This window comes from Coccinella septempunctata, chromosome 1, assembly GCF_907165205.1.
Source record: "Coccinella septempunctata chromosome 1, icCocSept1.1, whole genome shotgun sequence".
In the NCBI taxonomy this organism is placed as follows: Eukaryota; Metazoa; Arthropoda; class Insecta; order Coleoptera; family Coccinellidae; genus Coccinella; species Coccinella septempunctata.
Window position 1 is genome coordinate 63,560,657 of NC_058189.1, and position 22,340 is coordinate 63,582,996.

Here is a 22,340-nt window from a genome sequence, read left to right on the forward strand (position 1 = left end):
GAATATTATACGACTTGATTTACGCGACGATAAGGAGCAGAGAAGTTATGGTCGTGGGCAAAACTGTTAGCCGGGCACTCCCTAGGTAGAAATTAGTGGCTCTGTACCCCGGAGGTGTTAGTTCTATGGTGATGAGTCGATGTCCGTCAGTGTGATGCGAAAATTGACCTCGAAAGATTGGGTTGCCAAACGATATCACTGTATACTACATTCACTTTTATTTTAGCACTCGGTTGGACATGGAAATTTGACACATTTCACTCTGTATAGTACGAAAATATGGGGTTATGTGCTTGTCAAAACATTTTTGGGTTTTAAATCAGCGCTGTGTTGTCCGTTCTACGTACAGGTTTTTGTTATTACGTATTTTGAATCACAAAGTCGAATCTCTTCGGAAAATATGTGACGAACATAATTCAAGTTTATACAAACTGATTGAAGGCATACAAAATCCAGTTATTTGCATGGAAAATACAAGGGATCAGTATAATATCATAATATGCACTAGCTTGAGAAGAGTTAATGTTCGTTATCTTCTTTGTCTAAAGTTTGAATACGTTACATCAGTTGTAGATTGCAAAAAAATCAAACCAAAGATGAAATGCATATGATGAATTGGTAGGCAATGGGTATCCTCGAAGGAATTAACAGATAATTACAAGAATGTTCAATTCTTCAACAAAAATCATGTTGCATCAATAGAAGTAGAAGGAATTAAAAGAAGTTTCAAGTCCAGATGAACTTCACCTTTGAACAAAAATTTCACATGAATAAACAATTAAAAGGACTACTGGCGCGTTTTCGTGGCTATTCATTTTAATACATTGATATAATAATAATAATTAGATATTTATTGTTACCTTAAGACATTTACAATATATAGGACAAGTCGAATGAAAAATAGAAAAATCAATTTTCGGGAACTTATTCTACGATGACGTTCATCGAAAATCCTGTAGTAAACTTTTCGCATTAAATCACTCAAACATAAAATTCTCAAATGCCACCACTTTTTTGGGTCTCCCAATAGAAGGAAATTCTTTGTCATCCTCTTCATTCACAATCTTTCTGATTGTGGAAATATTCAGCTGAAATATGAGTCGTTTAGATTCAGATGAAACATTCTATGAATTCTCTTACATTGAATATGTTCGCTACCTTCTGACGTATTGTGGATTTTAGAATATCAGGGTATAACTATTTGAATGAGCGGACCTGAATTCTAAATAGCACTTCCTGAAACCCTGTCTCTTTTTTCAATAACATTCGGCATTTTCGTAAAGAAAATTGATATTAGTTCTGGCAACGGCGTTATGACATTAACGACATTTCATGAGTGCCAACCTTACTCCGTCCTAGTTACAAAAACTTGAGAAAATTATTTCATGGCCAACCGACTGCTATAATAAATGTGAATGGAGTATAGATAGAAATTGAACCAACGGATTTTGAGTTTGTTCGCAGATTTTTTCCTTTTTTGTCTGGTTGGATCTCCTCTAAACTATTGTTGTTCTCTGTCCAGTGGGAGCGATTGAATTACTGCTGAACAACCTGTATATCTTTCTATGCAGCGATTAGAAGTTCAGATCGACATCTGCGGAAATTGCTTGTTGTCGATCCTGGATATCAAGAAAAATGGCTCTACTCCCCGGCTAGCGTGAAGGAAAAGCTGTGCAATAATCCAAGTAACGATGGAATACTCGCTGCGCATTCATCTTTCAACGTATATAAATTTCGATCATTAGCATTTCCCGCGTATATACCTCCTTTATCAATTACACGGTAATTAGAACCATTCATCTATTCCTAATACGTGACTTATTATAAGTTATAAAGATAGTTTATTTTACTTCGCAATACGATTTGATTCTCGGTATCGCTGTCGACTTCGGCTTCATAGATCCAACCAATAATGAATTGGTGATACTTTACAATAAAATGCCTAATAATATGTCTGAAATATCCGATTTCTCACATATTGATATCATTTAAAGAACAAAAAGAGCTGTATTTTAGCTATAAGAGGTTCATCCTTGGCAGTATATACAGGTTGAATCTTTGACTCGTATAAATACTTTAACAGTAGATTCTTGAGGTCAAAAGAAGCACTTTTTACCTTTAGCATTTTTTCCGATTCAACCCCAATAAAAAGATATAGCTATTTTAAGTTTTCAAAGTGAGCTATGATGGCACCTCTGAAGAAACAGAATTCCCTTCAGAATAACAAGCTAAATTCAAAGTACTACACATCTGTGACTCTTTTAAACAGAGTTGCATTGAGCCAAAGTGCCCAAGTTTCCAAATATCACAGATATTTTCAACTTTTGAACATCATATTTCTCGAAAACGGCGCATTATACGAGAAAATATCAAGAATACTTTTATTTCACAAACGTCCAAATATTCATTGGATAGCGTCCAACTTAGTTTCAAGAGTTGGGTTCTTTGAATTTTTAGTATTCTTATGGTACGTAATGGTCGTTATGAAAAAACTGGAAGACGTGGGTGATATCTTGTGTTCGAAAAAGATTCATCAAATAAATGAAAAACTATATTCCGAAATTCATTTCATTCGATTAAACCGTTTGTGGGATGGAACTGAAATTAACATTTTTTTATGGTTTTTTGACAGCCTGTACCTTTAAAATCGAGCCGATTCGAAAAACATGGTATAGGAAAAGAGTGTTTCTTTGGACCTCAAGAATATACTGTTAAAATATTTTTGCGAATCAAAGACTCACCCTAGTATTATTCTGAAATTTGAGCTCCTTGAGGCACTTTTGATGTCAACCTAACAACCTACCTGCTATTTGAATTAAAATCGATATGAAATGAATTAGCTGTTTTCCTAAATTTCAAAATAAATGTCATGAAAATTCTTATAACTCAAATATATCGTAAAATATCTCTTTTCAAATTTTTAAATACATATTGCATTTTGTCTGTATTCACTTCTGATTTCAGAAGTGTTCTCTTAAAAACATTTTTTACGTCTTTTTCACAATACGGGCACGGCAATGGAATCATTGGTCAGAAAAGTTTTCTGATCACAGACTCGCTAAAAATTGAGTTTGGTGATCACATTCAAAAAGAAGAACAGACAATGACAGAAAATGCCATCTGTTTTGAGAAGGTATAGACACAGATTACAGGAACAATTTTTGGTAATCTGTGGATATAAAATTCTTCATCTTCTTGATGAGCTCCATTGTTGTAGAATTAAGAAAAATTACTATAGACTAGTAAAGGCATTCTTTGTACGTCACTGACTGGACAAAAGGAAATAAAGATTCGATAAAAACTCTTTACAGTGATATTCTACCCATTTTTTAATTATTCTTTTTTGCCGGTGATCGGTATGGATAGAACTTGTTCTTCAAATCTTTACCGTTTTGTCTCCTCGTTATCTAGTGCTCTCTAATGAGCTGTAAGTGGTATCCTTCCGGATTTTTTTATATCCCCATTCGTCCGACACAAACAGGATACGTAACAATCGATTTCCTGCGGAATATACACCGACGAAGAAAAAAACACCAGTAACTATTGTTGAAACCGTTATAAATTCGATGCTTAGACGGACAGAATGTGCTCAGGGATATGGATTCCATTCTGCAGAAATTAAAAAACGATTTAAAAGAGATCAAATCAGACCATACGAGTGGCCTTTCAACGATGGTAGTAGAAATTATGCACCATTTTTTTTCGTTAGTGTTGGAATGGCAATCGAACATGATATCTTAGTCGTTAAATCTGAAGCATAACGAAGGAATTGTGCAAGTTAAATCGCTCTTATATCGTTGAAAATTGAGGAATGTAAGGCAATACAAGTCCCTTCAAACTATACTCCATTCACATTTGTGGTTGGCTATGGAAATTTGACACATTTCACTCTGTATAGTACGAAAATGTGGGGTTATGAAGCTTGTCAAAACAGTTTTTGGTTTTAAATCAACGCTATGTTGCTCGTTCTACGTAAAAGTTTCTGTTATTACGTATTTTATCACAATGTCGAATCTCTTCGGAAAATATGTGAAGAACATAATTGAAGTTTATACAAACTAATTGAAGGCATACCAAATCCAGTTATTTGCATGGAAAATACAAGAGATCAGTATATTATCATAATATCTACTAGCTTGAGGAGAGTTAATGTTCGTTATCTTCTTTGGCTGAAGTTTGAATACGTTACATCTGTTGTAGATTTCACAAATATTAACCCGAAGATGAAATGCATGTAATGCAATGGTTGGGAATGGGTATCTCCCGAAGGAATTAACAAATAATTACAAGAACAAGAATGTTAAATTCTTCAAGAAAAATCATCTCGCATCAATATAAGTAGAAGGAATTGAAGGAAGTTTAAAGTCAAGGAGAACTTCACCTTTGAACAAAAATTTCACATGAATAAACGATTAACAGGAGCACTGGCGCGTATTTGTGGCTGTTCATCTTAATACATTGATATAATAATAATAATTAGGTATTTATTGGTACCTTAAGACATTTACAATGTATAGGACAAGTCAAATGAAAAATAGAAAAATCAATTTTCGGGAACTTATTCTACGATGACATTAATCGAAAATCCTGTAGTAAACTTTTCGCATTAATTCACTCAAACATAAAATTCTCAAATGACACCACTTTTTTGGTCCCCCAATAGAAGGAAATTCTTAGTCATCCCCTTCATTCACAATCTTTCTGATTGTGGAAATATCCAGCTGAAATATAAGTCGTTTAGATTCAGATGAAACATTATATAAATTCTCTTACATTGAATATGTTCGCTACCGTCTGACGTATTGTGGATTTTAGAATATCAGGGTATAACTATTCGAATGAACGGACCTGAATTCTAAATAGCACTTCCTGAAACCCTGTCTCTTTTTTCAATCACTTTCGGCATTTTCGTAATAAATATTGATATTAATTGTGGCTACGGAGTTATGACATTAACGACATGTCATGAGTGCCAACCTTACACCGTTCCAGTTACAAAAACTTAAGAAAATTATACAGGGTGTTCCTAAATTGAACGTACAAACGAAAAGGGGAGATTCCTTAAGTGAGTTTAAGAAAAAAAAGTCCCATAAACATGGGGTCGCAAACGTTTAGTTTTCGAGATACAGAGTGTTGAAGTTTGAATTTTTTTTCTCGAAATCGTTGGTAGATACGACAAAACTACAAGAGACCGAAAAGTTTAGTATAAGAACAAAGCTTCTTTTTACATTTTTTCAAATTAACAGTTGCTCACCAAAAAAAAGTTCTTCAGAAGAACAAGTGGCAGTGTTCCAGAAAAAATATCACCCTGTAGATCTTCGATCGAAATTGCCATGTCACGTGGGGAGAACTCTAAAATGTAATATCTATGCCAAATTTGAGTTGAATATCTTGTGAAGTGTAGATACTATGAGAAAAAAACTTGAAAAAAATTCAAACTTCAACACTCTGTATCTCGAAAACGAAACGTTTGCGACCCCATGTTTATGGCACTTTTTTTTCTTAAACTCACTTAAGGAATCTCCCCTTTTCGTTTGTACGTTCAATTTAGGAAGACCCTGTATACAGGGTGTGGCGTAATGAATGGATAATATTGAGCCTGGGGGTAGAGGACTCTATGGCGGTTCAGAAAAATATATTTTACGTTTAGTAAAAGTGCCTTGGTTTTCGAGATATTCGAGATTTTCGAAAATTCAAGAGAATTACACACTTCGCCACTCGTTTTGCTGGCAAGACTACAAATGAGGGAATTTTTTCAAACTATTTTTTGGATAGTATTCCTGGATAGATGATCTATCGAATGTAATTCATTATTTTTGAGGCGCATGAATAGTTCTTCATGAAAAAAAGATCTAACTCAACTTTTCCGTTTTGCTAATTTTTTTTCATAAGTTCAACCCAGCGCGGTGTAAAAAATAATATGGTTACCTGAGAGCCAATGCAAGAAAAAACATGCCAGTTTCATTGAGATTCCGAAATGGTATAACTCTCTGTATTCTCAGCATTAAATACAAAATAACTATTACAATCAGTTGAGGCCTAGTTTAATGTGAACAGTGTTTCTAAAATTTTTATTAGCTAAACTGGGAAATGCAAACAGAATGAAGCAATCGTCTATAAAAAGGTATTGAGCATTTACTGAAGCTCATGGTGGCCTCTTAGAGAATCTTTTGTGATATTTAATTCAATGAAACGATACTCATTTTGAAATTGTTGATATCCATGCAATATAAAGCTATGATTCATTAAAAAATGTAGACTATATAGAGCATGTATCAGAACTCATGGTGGCCAATTTAAGCATCATTTGTGATTTGTGAAACTTTATTCAATGAAAGGATATTTTAAAATTGTTATTTTTTCTCGTTTTCTTTTATTATTGAACCCCAACGTTGTGAAATCAATATTTTCAAGTTATGCAATAAATTTCAGCATTTTTGTAACAAGGGTCTTGACTCAATGTAATGAAAATTACCTAATTTTCAGCTTTTTTTCTTAATTACATAAGTGCTGAAATTCACTTCGTTACTTGAAATTCGCTTAACAACTATCAACTTTATAACTATAGGGCTTAATAATGAAAGAATACGAGGGAAAAAAACCAATTTTAAAATATTGTTTAATTGAATCGAGTTTTACAAAAAGTGTTCAAAGTGTGAATCAGGAGCTGTACTAGATGCTCTACAACTTCTTATGAATAATTGCTTTATTCTGCTTGCAAGTCTCATTTCAGTTGCTAAAAATTAAAGAAAAAGGCTCACGTCAAACCCTGATGCCTTGACTCATTGTAATAGAAATTTATTTTGTATTTAATGCTGAAAATAGAGTGAGTTATACCATTTCAGAATCTCAGTGAAACAGGCATGTTTTCTCTTGCTTTGGCACTCAGGTAACTATATTATTTTTCACACCAGGCTGGGTTGAACTTAGGTAAAAAAATAAGCAAAACGGAAAATTTGAGTTAATTCTTTTATTCATGAAAAACTATTTATGCGCCTCAAAAATAATGATTTACATTTGATAGCGCATCTATCCAGGAATACTATCCAAAAAACAGTTGGAAAAAATTCCTTCATTTGGAGTCTTGCCTGCAAAAAGAGTGGCGAAGGGTGTGATTTTCTTGAATTTTCGAAAATCTCGAATATCTCGAAAACCAAGGCACTTTTACTAAACGTAAAATATATTTTTCTGAACCGCCATAGAGTCCTCTACCTGCAGGCTCCATATTATCCATTCATTACGCCACACCCTGTATACGATGTTTTTCAAGAAAAATATCTAAAGGCAGGGTCGTCTCAGATTTCTATATTACGAAATATGCACGTATGTTTATCCCCATTGTGAAACACCTCGTAACGTCCCGACGCCGCATATACGCAAACGGCCAGGTTCGTTGTTTTACATTGACGCGAAGGCGATCGCAGAAATAAAATATTTTTGTCGAAAGTGATCGGCGACAAAAATACGCCCGACTGCGATAAATGGGTACTTTGTGGACAAACTGCATTATTTATAACTCGCGGACGTCAGTGATTTTTTTTTCGCGTGCTATTAGAGGACGTTCCACTAAACGGATCGGAGTTGCTTGCTGCTCATTAATTAAATGCTGATATAAGCGTACCTGGTCGGCGAAATGCTGCACCGTTTGTGAACCGGGCTGCCAGAGATGACTCATATTTGGAGTTCGATTCCTTCGCGTCTGGTTCTGTCTCGATAGAGGGTAAGGTCCCTTGAATCGTTTCGTATAACTAGATCGATTTCTTCGTTTTTTCCTATTCCTTCATTCATTGGTGTAGAGTCATTCGGGGCAACTGTGCGCACTTTTGCCTTTCAAGCCATACCCTGTTTCAAATGTTGAAGCTAGGAAAATTAAAACATATTCATAAGATAGAGAATTTTCAAATCTATAAGAAAACATCAAAAAGCAAACAAACAAAAACGTTTTCTTTCCGCAAAAACGAATTTAATAGAGAAAGTCGGAGTGCGTTCACATGCCCCGTATTGCGGGTAAGTGTGCGCACCCTCACGGGGTAAGTGAACGCAGTGCTTAGTGAACCACACAATCAAAACAAATTACAAAATAATGTCATCAAAATGTTACAATATTAGAGAAATACTGTTTATTGTCAATACAGAAGCGCCTTTTTACAAGCAGTGCATTATTGTTCGTGCCACAATTCTCGGTGGACACAACACTTGATACATTCCCCTGTTGGTGGCTCTTCATATTTTTCTGACAATATTGATCGAGTCTTAACCAAGATAATCAACAATGTCATAATTTATTCCTCACTGAGCTGATGCCCATATAATGAATCTATGCGCACACTTACCCGCGCACACTTTCCCCAGTAAGCCAAAATTTGAATTGACGTTCTTATAGAGTTGAGCAGCTAAGAGAACCTAAAATTTTTTATTATATATTTAGATTAATATGCCCATGATCGAATAAAATATTGTTTAACACTGAAGGACACGGAACTTGGACCTGGCAGAATGTGTAGAGATGCTAAAAATTAACAAGAAAACTAGTGAATTTGATTGATTGCAAATAAAAAGTTAAAGAAACATGGCACAGCGCACTCCTATGAAAAACTAATATGGCGATTCTGCGCCCTTGCTTCACCCAAATGAACCCCTCTTTCATACATTGCATAGTCGAGATATACGCACTGCGCACACTTACCCACTGCGCTCAGTTACCCCGAATGACTCTATGCCGTTACCGAGAATAAATCTACAGAAAGACCCCAACGGCACACCCTGTATTGCATATCTTATTCGAACCTGAAAAAGCCATTTTTTCCTTATTTTATTAGCCTACTTTCTTGACACCATGAGCTTCGTGCTTTACAATGGTTTCTCCTCATGTTCTGACCGCTCAGGATCTTCCCTTTTAGTGTTATCGCGTGGCTCACAAAGAGTCATTCATTGCTGTATCCCGTTACCGAAGATACATCTACAAAAAGACTCAAAAATATAACTATCGGTGCAATCAAACTCATCATAATTTCTTAGGGCTAGTTGCGACTTTGTGCCCTCCTGTGTTTGAAGAGACCCAACCATGACCTATAGATCCTTCCACACTCTGGGCATGGATAGTCACCAACCAGATCTGGCCGCCGCTGTATTCTTCTCGAGTCTACATTATAACTGTGGACCAAAGACTTCAACTGTGATTTGTCTATCGCTAGTTGTTCCCAGTTATGATTGGCATTAACTGATTTTGGGGATTGATGCAGTATATCCTTAAACCGCTTATACTGGCCTCCTGGTTTCCGAGCTCTCCTGTAAATTCGCCATACAGAGCTATTTTGAGGAGTCTTGTATCTTGCATCCTCAGAATGTGGCCGCTCCATCTGAGTAGGGCCATCGTTACTTCAGTCTCAATTGTTATACAACTCGCGCGCTGCAAGACTTCTGCATTTGAAACTTTGTGGAATCATCTGATATGCATTATTTGTCTTAGATGACGTTGTTGCGTTTTTTTAAGGTGTTCAATATGTCGTCTGTAGGGCGTCCAGCTTTCGCTTCCGTGAAGAAGCGTTGGAAGGACCACTGCTTTGTGAACAGCTGTCTTGGTCTTCAGATTTAGGTCGTGAATTTGAAACACTCTGTCCTTTAAATTCCAGAATGCCCGTGATGCCGAATTGTTACGGTTGTGTATTTCCGTGTCCAGGTTAGCCCTAGTATTTATGAAGCTTCCCAAGTATTTGAACTGTTCGACCTAGAGTTTCATCCTTCAGGCTGATATCTGTTTGAAGGCTTTCTGGAGGACTTACCAGGATTTTGGTTTTGTCAATATTGAGTCTAAGGCCTTAAGCTTCGTGTATATGTTTATAGGTGTCCAACATTATCTGTAGCTCTCTGAGCTCCTAGCGAAGTGCAGACTACCTACTGAGACCTTTTTTCTTATACCTTCAACTTCAGTATCGTTTCGAACTAATCAATTTCCAGATTGACCTTGGAATTTGGAAAATGATGTGGTCATTCAAGAATTCGTCCAAACGGTGGCACTGGGGTAAATGAAATTTTGAGGTTTATTACTAGAAGAGTGGCTCTTTTAGAATACGTATCACATTTAGCAGCTCTGCATTGATTTTTCTGGGAGATAAGCGTGTCTAATGTTGGGTCTTTTAAAAATTTGTCAAAACCAAACGGTTGCACTGAGATCCGTAAAAATTTCAAGGGATGTTTTTGAATATGCTTTCTAACTAAAAAAAAATCCAGAGTTCTCTGCGAGGGATAAGTGAAGTCGTAAACTAGTCTTCTCAAAATCTCCAAAGAAGTGATGAAGTTGATTGTAATTCTGGAAGAATTCGTTCCAAATTATTCAATTTCTTTAATCTACGATTCAAGCCAGTGCAAAAGAGTGTTTAAATAATCCAAATCGACCAAAAAGTTAGAATTCTATGAATATCAGGTATGCACTCTGGAATATTGAATCTACCACATTTGGAACGAGAGTTGAACTTGCTAATTCAGAAAATGTGTCACTTTTAGCTTTCCTCTGTCGATTTCTCATAGAAAAATATGTCAACGCCTGAATTTTAAAATTAACTTAATCTCAAAAAACTTTTACCAGAGCAGGTAATTGAAAACCCTTGGCTATTTCAGACGGTGGACACAGTTCCCGTGAAGTATCAATATAAGGATCCAGATTTGAGATCCTAGGCGGTCTCTGATAAACCGCACTAAAAACAAACAACCGATAAATAAACAACTGTCAAACAATTAAGATATCCTCCTCGGTAGATTCGATAAAGGACTGAAAAACCACCCCAACCCATAAATTCGACCGTTATCTGAGCGTGAGAGGTAAAGAAAAAACGAGGATTCCGTTGTGTTATCATTATCTGAGCCAAAATCAGGACCGCAATAGCGGGGGCGCCACTAATTAGTCGGTTGGTAGCCCCTGAGAAATGTAAACCTTGAAATTATTAACCTACCAGTGTTTGGGGATTTTTGGATCACCGAAAATCAGTTTCCTATGTTAATCGAAAAGTTTCGAGAAATTTTTCCCTGTCTCAATACTTTGGACCCAGTCGATCGATAACTTTGAGCTCGATCCTGAACCTGTTCGATGGTTTATTCCGAAAATATAATCATCGGAGCCCCCGAGGTCGATGCAGGGGTAATAAAATTAGAACATAATTAGTTCTTCGCTAGTTCTGATTCGAGGCGCAATTAAAAAGTCATTTAAATTATTCGTCATGCCACGATGGATGAAGTTTTTCAAAACGGAATTCTTTCGCGAAATGTTCGACCGTATAATGAACATGATAATTATACATTCCGAAAACAACGGCTTGCGCCCCATTATCTGGGAGGAGTTGTCATTCATCAATCTGGGAAATACATTATATGCACGTGGCGTTCTTATTGAGTAAGAGAATATTACTTCATTAGAGATGGCTCGTTTCTGTTCGAATGGCTACGTCAAGTTGAACTAAAGCTCGCCATTGTATACTCCATTCACTTTTATTTTAGCAGTCGGTTTGCCATGGAAATTTGACTCATTTCACTCGGTATAGTACGAAAATGTGGGGTTATGATGCTTGTCAAAACATTTCTGGGTTTTAAATCAACGCAATGTTGCCCGTTCTACGTAAAAGTTTCTGTTATTACGTATTTTATCACAATGTCGAATCTCTTCGGAAAATATCTGACGAACATAATTGAAGTTGATACAAACTTATTGAAGGCATACCAAATCCAGTTATTTGCATGGAAAATACAAGAGATCAGTATAGTATCATAATATCTACTAGCTTGAGGAGAGTTAATGTTCGTTATCTTCTTTGGCTAAAGTTTGAATACGTTACATCAGTTGTAGATTTCAAAAATATTAACCCGAAGATGAAATGCATATGATGCAGTGATTGGGAATGGGTATCTCCCGAAGGAATTAACAGATAATCACAAGAATGTTAAATTCTTCAACAAAAATCATCTTGCATCAATATAAATGAAAGGAATTAAAGGAAGTTTCAATCAAGATGAACCTTGAACAAAAATTTCACATGAATAAACAATTAACAGGATAACTGGCGCGTATTTGTGGCTGTTCATCTTAATACATCAATGTAATAATAATAATTAGGTTTTTATTGGTACCTTAAGACATTTACAATGTATAGGACAAGTCAAATAAAAAATAGAAAAATCAATTTTCGGGAACTTATTCTACGATGACATCCATCGAAAATCCTGTAGTAAACTTTTCGCATTAATTCACTCAAACATAAAATTCTCAAATGCTACACTTTTTCACTTTTTTGGGTCTCCCAATAGAAGGAAATTCTTTGTCTCACTCTTCATTCATATGTTCGCTACCGTTTGACGTATTGTGGATTTTAGAATATCATATAACTATTTGAATGAGCGGACCTGAATTCTAAATAGCACTTTCTGAAACCCTGTTTCTTTTTTCAATCACTTTCGACATTTTCGTAATAATATTGAAATAACATCAAAAAAGTATGGTTTTGTTTTGTCATCAGGATTTTATTTTTCATCTGAACTTTGTTTGGAATCAATTGATATCAAGAAAATACGCTGTCGGATGTGTCATATTTCTATTTGCAATTCATAAACTATTATCTACAAATATTTAAATTATGGACAACAAATAGCGCTTTGAATAGGACACCAATGTATATGGTGAATTTTCAGTGTTGTTTCTTCATGCCTTCTCATGATTCCTTTATGATATGGCACAAAATACAAGTGATTAATAAATGAACAAAAGACTTATAACAGGTTTCATAAGACTTTGACTTTCCAAACAACAATTTGACATTCAATCGCTTCCCTTAACGAAATCAATTAAACCTTTGCATTTCTGAATATATTGAAGGAGTGGCAATTGAGACTCATTAAATGGACGTAGTTTTCCCTAAATGAGCCCTTCATGCAAGGGATGCTTCCTACATACCACAATTTATGTGGATGAACAGTTCTCAATTGACTGGCAGTAAAACGTTCATTGCTCGTGGTGTAGTCAGTAGTGTTCGCTGAAGTCATTGTCTTCACGCCTTGAAAATGTTATCAACTTCAGAGCAATGAAAATAATTTCTATTTGATCCACAGTTTTCACCATGCATAAAAAGTATAGCACTTTTCTACACTCGATTTGATTTACACCAGTATAGAGGAAGTGTAGTTTATCTACACACATAGTCAAAAGGAAATGTAGATAAACTACACCTCCTCTACACTGATGCAAATTCCAGCAGCAAACGAAAACTAAAATCGAGTGTAAAAAATTGCTACACTTTTTATGCAAACGAAAGGACCTATAATTTTCGAACGAGATTTTGACGTTTTGACCAAGAAATTTAATAAACAACAACTAAAGGAATGTAGATGAACAAAACGTGGTACAGGAGTCTAAACATACAAAACCTCTCTGATCAAACTGACCGTCTGAAATCTGAAATTTCTGCAAATAGCCCTGAAATTAAAGTCTCGGTAACACATTTGACACACAGGTGGCGCTCACATCACTTCAGTTAGCCGCTTCGTTTCCCATCTTTCTATTCTATAATCTTTGTTAGTCTAAGGATAATGAACCAAGACGTCATCAGAACAGAGAGAATACCCTGAACAAATGAAGATCGACGGATGGTACCGACATTTGTAACCGTCCATCGCGATAGCATCGCGATTATCGATATGGGCCGTAAAATGAGGATCCGGGCAATATCCCATCCCCGGACTCATCTCATTTAACGACGCCGGTCTCCTGAGAATGGCCGACATCTACAAACGACCAGCATCCATCTCGGCTCAAAGACGATCCCCCATCGGCCGGCGTAACAGCAGGATAACGTACCTAGAGCAAAGAACGGGCTTTTTATCGTCCACCGAAGAATTTTGATGAGCCGATGCCAATTCCTGCTACCTCCCTGGTACATACATATATATATTTTATATGGTCCGCTCTCCGGCTGCGCAATGCACGCAGGCGGCATTCCTGCGGCCGCATAGCGGACTACTAAGTAACGACTGCACGGCGGCTACTATCTCGCATCATTTGCTTATTATAACGAAAGTTATTTATTTATGATAAATAAGTGGAATAGTTTGCGTGTCGCTCTCGGATCGATCCGGAGAAGTATTGAGTCGATCTCTTTAATTCATTTCAGGTGCACTGTGGCCATGCACCTTGCATGATAATTTCCACGATGTCTCATGGACGTGCGACGTTTCAACTAACCTCATCTTTTTGGGAATTTTTCGAAGGTCAACTTTCGAGTCGCGTATCTTCTAGGAAAATCATCGTAGATCTAAACGTGATACATATTCTGAAAGAGCAACTCTTTTAGTAATAAATCTGGTAATTTCATCCATTTCGACACGATCGTTCGGTCTATAGAAAGTTTCAACTGATCCCATCTTTTAGGCAATTTTTGAAGGTCAACTTTCGAGTCGCGTATCTTCCAGGAAAATTATCGTAGATCTAAGCGTGATACATATTCTAAAAGAGCAACTCTTCTAGTTATAAATCTAAAAATTTCATCCATTTCGGCACAACCGTTCTGTCTTGAGGTCTAAGGAGATTTTAACTGACCCCAACTTTTAGGGAATTTTTCAAGGTCAACTTTCGAGTCGCTCATCTTCCAGGAAAATTATCGTAAATCTAAACGTGATACATATTCTGAAAGAGCAACCCCTTTAGTAATAAATCTGAGAATTTCATCCATTTCTGCACAACCGTTGGGTCTAGAAGAAGTTTTAACTGAACCCAACTTTTTGTTAATATTTTGAAGGTCAACTTTCGAGTCGCTCATCTTCCAGGAAAATTATCGTAGATCTAAGCGTGATACATATTCTAAAAGAGCAACTCTTCTAGTTATAAATCTAAAAATTTCATCCATTTCGGCACAACCGTTCTGTCTTGAGGTCTAAGGAGATTTTAACTGACCCCAACTTTTAGGGAATTTTTCAAGGTCAACTTTCGAGTCGCTCATCTTCCAGGAAAATTATCGTAAATCTAAACGTGATACATATTCTGAAAGAGCAACTCGTTTAGTAATAAATCTGAGAATTTCATCCATTTCTGCACAACCGTTGGGTCTAGAAGAAGTTTTAACTGAACCCAACTTTTTGTTAATATTTTGAAGGTCAACTTTCGAGTCGCTCATCGTCCAGGAAAATTATCGTAGATCTAAGCGTGATACATATTCTAAAAGAGCAACTCTTCTAGTTATAAATCTAAAAATTTCATCCATTTCGGCACAACCGTTCTGTCTTGAGGTCTAAGGAGATTTTAACTGACCCCAACTTTTAGGGAATTTTTCAAGGTCAACTTTCGAGTCGCTCATCTTCCAGGAAAATTATCGTAAATCTAAACGTGATACATATTCTGAAAGAGCAACTCGTTTAGTAATAAATCTGAGAATTTCATCCATTTCTGCACAACCGTTGGGTCTAGAAGAAGTTTTAACTGAACCCAACTTTTTGTTAATATTTTGAAGGTCAACTTTCGAGTCGCTCATCTTCCAGGAAAATTACCGTAAATCTAAGTGTGATACATATTCTGAAAGAGCAACTCTTCCACTAATAAATCTGAGAATATCATCCATTTCGGCACAACCGTTCGGTTTTGAGGAAGTTTCAACTGACCCCATCTTTTTGGGAATTTTTCGAAGGTCAACTTTCCAGTCGCGTATCTTCCAAGAAAATCATTTTAGATCTAAACGTGATACATATTCTGAAAGAGCAACTCTTTCAGTAATAAATCTGGTAATTTCATCCATTTCGACACGATCGTTCGGTCTATAGGAAGTTTCAACTGATCCCATCTTTTTGGCAATTTTTGAAGGTCAACTTTCGAGTCGCGTATCTTCCAGGAAAATTATCGTAGATCTAAATGTTATACACATTCTGGAAGACCAACTCTTCTGGTAATAAATCTGAGAATATCATCCATTTCGGCACAACCGTTCGGTTTTGAGGAAGTTTCAACTGACCCCATCTTTTTGGGAATTTTTCGTAGGTCAACTTTGAAGTCGCGTATCTTCCAAGAAAATCATTTTAGATCTAAACGTGATACATATTCTGAAAGAGCAACTCTTTTAGTAATAAATCTGGTAATTTCATCCATTTCGACACGATCGTTCGGTCTATAGGAAGTTTCAACTGATCCCATCTTTTTGGCAATTTTTGAAGGTCAACTTTCGAGTCGCGTATCTTCCAGGAAAATTATCGTAGATCTAAATGTTATACACATTCTGGAAGACCAACTCTTCTAGTAATAAATCTGAGAATATCATCCATTTCGGCACAACCGTTCGGTTTTGAGGAAGTTTCAACTGACCCCATCTTTTTGGGAATTTTTCGTAGGTCAACTTTGAAGTCGCGTATCTTCCAGGAATATCATCACCACCGATTCATTTCTGAAAAATTGCGATCTTCCCGGAAACAGGGGGAATCTTGAAAAAGATCGTTCAACTTGTGGCCTTCCTCTTCATCTTTTATGTATTTCGAGTTCAATATACCATCGATCATCTCATCAGAAATCAATCGGATCTCCTGTTGATTGTAGAATCAATAACGTGAATAAGGTATGATCATCGCGGAGAAAAAAAATCGATCGATGAATATTTATGTACCATCGGAGCCATAAAAGAAACCAGTTTGCGAGATCGTGTGTCATCTTGAATGATTACATTAATACGTTAGTATGGTCAATATAAAACAGAACGGATATCTGAAAAAACTGATCGTGATTATTCATGGATGAAAATTATTCATTTTCTGTGTCACATATCAGCTCGAATTGTTTTTCAATTATATACGAGAATATTCAGATAATATCGATCTTTATCTGCCACAAAATCAGTTAGTTCAGAAAATTGTTTATTCTTTAGATCCGGTAGAAATATATTCATATCATATGGTCTGTGATCCGAACTTTTGCATGAGACGAAGTTTATGGGTGAATGGAGTTTTATCACTTTGAATGAACTCAGATATGATGTTGTGATATCTACAACTTGTCAGGAATTTAAAATATTAGCTACTCATTTGTTTTTCACTAGTGAACTCGCGCATTCGCCATTTGGCGGTTTAGAAAAAATTGCCACGTGTTGTCATCAAAATCCTCCGATGCGTAGTTGATGGTAGGTAGCAGTTGATGTCCGTGACTACTGCTGAAACAGCCACCGCAGTTCGGTTAATATTCGCATCCACTTTCACCACAAAGTCTATGCCAAACTGGCATCGATTCCGAAACGAAATTTGTATGCTACGTAGAGAAAAACGTTCCAGATTACGAAACTATTAGTTTCTGAAATAGTTATTTATGTACCAAGAAAGAGAAACTGTTTACTAAAATAGAGCCTGCAAAGCAAGCTCATATTTTCGTCGACCTCAAATACTTTCATGAAAGTAAGTACTCTCCTATTTGCTGGCCTCCGCTACGTCGCTGTAATGGTCACTTCCCTCAGCTCTGGAGAAGCGTTACTGATATCGCTATCACTATCCATACTTATCGAGATACTTATTATTATGAACAGGATATTCAGACCATGTTCTTGATTCACTCGTACGAGGATGTATTGATATTTAGTTAACCTAGACCAGTTCCATGCATAAAAAAAATATTGCGTTACCATAACAACGAACAATAACTCATTAGACGTGTCAGTGTGAAGTTTGAGATCAAAAAAATAAACCAGAGTTACGCAATAAATTAAAAGCAAGAAGATGTCCACCAAAATTGTGAAAATCGAAAAATTGGAGTATCAAGCCATCATCAAGTACCTGTATTTAAAAGCGTTAAGAGGTAAGTAGATTAACGAAGATATCCTTAATACCCTTGGTGATCAATGTCCTTCGTATGCGACCGTGAAAAATTGGACTGCAAACTTCAGAAGAGGTAAATTTTCCATTGAAGATGATGACCGATCGGGAAGGCCAGTTTCTGTGTCAGTCCCCAAAAATATCGATGCAGTTCATGACTTGATTTTATCAGACCTTCGAATTGGGCTAAAACGGATATCTGAACCACTGAATATTTCATTCGAACGCGTTCATCATATACATATTTCACGTCAATTTGGACATGAGAAAAATTGCTGCAAAATGGATCCCCAAATGTTTGAATGTTGACCAAAAGCGTGCAAGGGTAGAAACATCGCGTTCGATCTGTGCTCGATTTGAAAACGATGTGGACTTCTAAAACCGAGTTTTTACTATGGATGAGACTTGGGTTCATTTCTCAATCCAGAAACAAAGGAACAATCGATGGAATGGCGACACTCTGGTTCTCTAAGACCAAGAAGTTTCGTGTCCAAATATCTGCTGAAAAAGTTCTTGCTTCAGTTTTTTGGGATTGCCATGGGGTAATCGTGATTGATTTTTTGGATAAAGGTAGAACAATAACCGGAGATTACTATACGACATCACTGACCATTCTACGGGAAAAAATTGAAGAGAAAAGACGCGAAAAGCTATCCAAAGGTATTTTGTTTTTGCAGGACAACGCCCCTGCATACAAATCTCATGTTGCCATGCAAAAAAATTCGTGATTTAGGGTTCGAATTACTGGAATACCCCCCTTTTTCACCAGATTTGGCTCCATCCGACTATCATCTCTTTCCTCAACTGAAAAAAAGTTTGAATGGTCGTAAATTTTCTTCCAACGAGAAGGTAATAAAAGCTTTGGAGGTCTGGTTTGTAGAACAAGAAGAAACATTTTTTTTGAAAGGTCTAGAGACGTTGCAGGTTCGGTGTAATAAATGTATCCAATTAAGAGGAGAATATGTTGAGAAATAAAATATTTTGACATTGAAATTTTGTTTGTTTCTATAGTAGGCTAAGAATTTTTCAATATATCCTCGTAAAAGTCAGAGGATTTGGCGAAGAATTAATTTGTTATTTTATTAATTAATTTATTTTTATTGAATCTCTGATTCGCGAAAATGCCTGAAATTGCCGTTCTGTACCTGGCTGTATTATAGTGACAACAGCCGGACGAAAAGAGTTTGCGGACGAAAAGTGTCTGCGGACGAAAAGTAGTCGCCTTCAAAAATAGTCGCCTTATCGCTAAATTTTCATTTTTCGATTAACTCGACGAAAAAAGTAGATATTTTCCGTTTTCTGTCCAGTAGCTTCGAAATCTCGGCGATCGTCACGGGGCACGCAGCGCATACGGCATCGGCTACGTACACAATCCATCAATAATAGCGAAGAAAACCAGTTTTCCCGAGAAGGTGTGACGAACCACTTTTTCAGAGCCATCTCCGATACCCGAAGCCGCCGTTCCCCCCATTCAGTTTATGTTTCTAATTGAAGACTAAACCAACATCGTTACCAAACAAATATACCTTTCCCATCTGTCATCGAACCCATTCAACAACAATCACTGCTACGGACGACGATGCCAACTCGGACGGATTTCTCTACGTCCGCGTGGACGCGTCCACCGACCGCTCTGATGTCGTCGCAGGTGTTTCGCGTCGCTTCCAGCAGCGGCCTCTGTGCCTCGGGGGTTGAGGTCAATTAGAACTGGTCCCGGCCGTCTCGGATGTTTCACGAACGTCGTGGGTGGAGATGATGGCTCGGAATTTCGGGCTTATTAACACAAATTCTTGTTTGGGTTCGCGGTTGGACATTCCGAGAAGTTCGAGATTCTTTTTAGTCTCCATAACTATATCGCTACTGAAGAAAGTTTCCTGCCTCATAAAAGAATCTTAGCAGGGTGCCAAAAGATGATCACAACCAGAACTGTATGGTACTACGAATTGTAGGGGAGACTAGGGAGCATTGATACATGGGGAGGCTTGATACAGGCTTATATCCGCGATCTGTAGCCGTTTTCAAAAGTATTATACTACTGAACACTATTCTTTGGCAGAGGGCATTGCGTGACGTTAATCTGTAAGGCTAACAGTAGTTTTTTTGTGAAATATTCAACGAAGAGTGTTTCGAGGTGAGAAATTGTAAGTTTTTACTCATGTTACCTAAGGGTTTTATGGTCATGCATTAATTCTTCGGCATAAACAAACATTTCACTGGGAAATATGCATAAAACTACCCAATTTACAGTTTTATTCGCTTTTCAAAATATATGAGTATATGATGAAAACATAAATCACTTTAAAAATTGCTTTCAGGGAGGTTTGAGACATTTGTCGTGGGGAGGCCTGATACATGCATCATCTTCAAAAAATATTCCGTAGCTAGTTGGATAGGCCTACATGAAGGCGTCTTCACCATCCAACATATCAAAGGGATTTTTAAAAACCGTACAATCCCAAGTATTTAACGAGGCCGACTTTTCTTGTGTGGAAGTGACTAACTGACAATTTCCTGATTTTTCTACACCTATGGGATCAAAGCAAGCCAGTATCATTGCTGACCTACCTACTGAGCTGAATAATCCTCTCGATTACTCTCCCAGTACATCGTATCAATCCTCCCATATGTGGGGAGGCTTGAGACAGTTTGCATGTTTTTGTGTTCAACGTTCTGTACAGAATAACATGTTTATTTTTTGCGACTTCTATATTTATTTTGTTGAACGATTAATTAAAGAATTATATAATATAAGAAAAGTCCTGCTCCTTCATATAATTCAGTTTCCAGAATAAAAATTCCAAAAAACGTATCAACCCTCCCCAGTCTCCCCTACTATGATAGAGAAGTTCAGTCCATTCGAAAAAAAATACTGAAGCTCTGACGAGGTCAAACGAGAACGAAACCACGGTCAGCGCCTGCTCCTTATGATATTTCTGTTGATACTTTGATTGATGGTAGTTTGTTAGGTCGATTCAGATGATACTATTTGTTGATTTAATATCATCGAGTGAATTAGTTCAGTTTATTGCCAAAGGTTCAAGGAATAAGGAAAATATGTTATTGAAACGCAAAACACCCGTCAATGTAAATATGAGCAAACTATATTCCTGAAACCTTTGATGACCAAAATAATCTACAGAGCGTGTCTTTGTTTCGTACAAATATTTCAACAGTAGATTTTTGAGGTCAAAATGAACCCTTTTTTCTTATACCATTTTTTCCAATTCGGCCCTGATAAAAAGATATAGCCATTTCAAGTTTTCAAAATGAGCTATGCTACCCCTGGAGAAACAAAATTCCCTTCAGAATAACGAGCTAGATCTATGACATTACACATCTGAGTATCTTTTAAGGATAGTTGCATTAAGCCAAAGTACCCAATTTTTCGAATACCACTTAAATTTTTGAACTTCCAATTACTAGAAAACGGCGTATTATACGAGAAAATATGAAGAATACTTTTATTTTACAAAACGTTCAAATAGTCATCAAATAGCGTCCAGCTTAGTTTCAAGAGTTGGGTTCCTTGAAGTTTTGGTATTTTTATGTTACGTAATCGTCATAATGAGAAAAATGGAAGACGTGGGTGATATCTTGTGTTCGAAAAAGATCAATCAAATAAATGAAAAACTATCCCGATGAAACCGTTTATGGTTTTTCAACACCCTGTATCTTTTAAACCGAAATGATTCGGAAAAAATGATGTGGGAAAATAGGGGTAAACAAGAACGCGGTCGTATGAAATATTATGGGCTTCAGATATCCGTTTTAGCCCAATTCGACGGTCTGATAAAATCATGTCATGAACTGCATCGATATTTTCGGGGACTGACACAGAAACTGACCTTCCCGATCGGTCATCATCTTCAATGGAAAATTTACCTCTTTTGAAGCTTGCAGTTCAATTTTTCACGGTCGCATACGAAGGACATTAATCACCAAGGGTATTAAGCATATCTTCGTAAATCTGCTTACTTCTTAACCCTTTCAAATACAGGTACTTGATGATGGCTCGATACTCCAATTTTTCGATTTTCCCTATTTCGGTGGACATCTTCTTTCTTTCAATTTATTGCGTAACTCTGGTTTACTTTTTTCACCTCAAACTTCACAATGACACTTCTGATGAGTTATTGTTCGTTGCTATGGTAACGCAATATTTTTTTTATGCATGGAACTGGTCTAGGCTAATTAGATATCAATACATCCTCGTGATACTTTGTCACCAAAAGCACCAGTACTTTCAATATAGTGTCACAATTTTTTTACACTGTATAACAATTTTTCCCAAACAATTATTTGGATGGAGTCAAATGTACTGCACCATTGTGAATATTTTATGTACGTCATTTCCGGTTAAATAGTTCTACCAAAACTGGACACATCTGAAAACCCCCTGAATATTTACTGAAAAAAGAAAGATGAAGAAAAAATTGACAAAACAAGCAAGCTTCAATTGCCACCACAATGGGAGAAACTGAAAATTTTGTGGTGGTATCGATATCAATATTAAAACACACAAAGACCGA

The 22,340-nt window shown here is 36.6% G+C and overlaps 1 long non-coding RNA gene across 1 annotated transcript in view; it reads left to right on the forward strand.

Moving 5' to 3' along the window:
* Positions 1 to 22,340, forward strand: part of LOC123312769 — a 92,893-nt gene that overhangs the window by 41,004 nt on the left and 29,549 nt on the right. The gene's annotated exons all lie outside the window — the stretch shown is intronic.